Source organism: Pteropus vampyrus, unplaced genomic scaffold (assembly GCF_000151845.1).
Source record: "Pteropus vampyrus isolate Shadow unplaced genomic scaffold, Pvam_2.0 Scaffold7, whole genome shotgun sequence".
Classification (NCBI taxonomy): Eukaryota; Metazoa; Chordata; class Mammalia; order Chiroptera; family Pteropodidae; genus Pteropus; species Pteropus vampyrus.
Window position 1 is genome coordinate 8,183,437 of NW_011888788.1, and position 1,940 is coordinate 8,185,376.

The following is a 1,940-nucleotide window of genomic DNA, read 5'->3' on the forward strand; positions in this document are numbered from 1 at the left end:
TGATATAAGAACAGATGGATGGTCAGTGACTAAATCAAGAGTTCTCTTGCAAATGGATCCTGAGGCAGGAGCATGGGTCTAACTAGTTTATTGAGAGGTTCTCTCAGACATTGGGAGTAAGAAGAAGGGAGAATGAAACAGGGATAGGGGGAAATTCAATCCAACTGTCTATTATGGAGTTGCCACAGCTGTGGAAAATGAAGGCTTGTTATAAATGAGGATCAGTAGAAATAATGATCCATTACCTTCTTTCCGTATTCCAGTGGGTGTAGACTACCTCATACTTCCGCAGTAGGCCCAAAATGGCCTTGTGCATAAATTAAGACAAAAAAAGTGTCATGATCTTGATGCCAGCAATTGCATCACAAGTGAGTCTAAGATGGTATGAGGTAGGGCTCAGAGGCATCCAAAACACTTAATAATGCTAAACAACTCATTCCACACTCTGAGAAATAAAAGGCTATGTTCCTCTATGTCAGGAAATAGTTTAAAAGTATTAATAATTGTATTCCAAATATTAACAAATGTGGTATCCTAAGAGCTTATTGCTAAATGTGCAGGAATTTTGTGAGCTGGTTAAACAAAACCATTAGTAAAAATTTAATTACATAAACTTACAATTACATAAATTATATTAAAAACAAAGTTAATAAGCACTTATAATGCACAATTCTCTAATTTACTACATTTACTTTTACGTATGCTCTTGAGATTATTTGTCTTTTACATTTATATTTTATAATGGTTCACTACTGCCGTCTCTTCCCAACTCTCTGTTCAGTGATGTCACACTGATAACTTGAAGATAGCCAGGGTAGGAGAAGTTACACCATGGAAATCAGCAAACACTACTAATCAAGGTTTCATGTTGCTTTTTTAAAGAACAGATCATTTAACATTCACCAGCACACCAACAATCAGCCATTTGTGCATTTGTTGTTTTCATTCCTGCTACTTCCTGTTAACTCCTATTTCTTCTACCCCCCTCATTCCAATGGCAACATTTTTATGTTCATTGCCTCAAGGAATGCAAGATATAATAAAAGGAGAGGAATAGGAACTGTTTTCTAGGCTTTTAAGTTTTAAAAGGTTAGGCCCTGAGGAAACGAAAGAGCTCATGTACACAGATAATAAAACAGATTTGGGAGAAGGTAAGATGTGCAAAGGCTAATCTTACTAGCTCACTCACCCCTCGAACAAAATAAAGGTTTTGATGGGATGGAGGAGCACGAGGATGGTTGCCTAAGAGAGGAAAACTATGAGAGTTTAGGCTTAATTCCTTGGAACAGGACAGATTAAAAACAAAAACAAAAACAAAACAACAACAACATAAAAACACAGGATAGATTTGAAGGAGTCAAATTCCAGGTAGTCAGCAAGACTGCAAGATGGAAATGGAAGCAGATTGTGTCTCCATGTCCAGCCTGCCTGGGATCCTGTAGACAGAATTTAGGACTAAGCAGCAGTGGTCTGTAAGACCAAAGACTGAGAACCTGGATGAGGGATTGCTCAGATACCAACCTGATGGCACAGGTATCAACACGACAGAGGACTTCATCTCCTGATTCCACACCATTCAAGCCATGACACAGTGAGAGTCTCAGAGTCGACATCTAGCCCTGGGAAAGCATGTGGAAACTCTGAATTAACTACAATCCAATTTATGTTTTATTGTTGCATAGATTCTCATAATAGAAACTAACAAGAGTTACAGAAAAGAAAAACAGTTGAATTTCTTACACACTTGAATTCGTGAACTTGGATTGGTACCAGCTGCACCTTGACTGGATGAGAAATCAAGTTTTGAAAACATACCTATTTTCAGGATTCTTTTTGGGTTTGTTGTACTATATGCTACATCAGGCACGGAGTATGCCTGTTGCTTCCAAAGGTCAGATCTATGATAGGGTATTGACTGAACTAGAGGTTATGACAGTGGG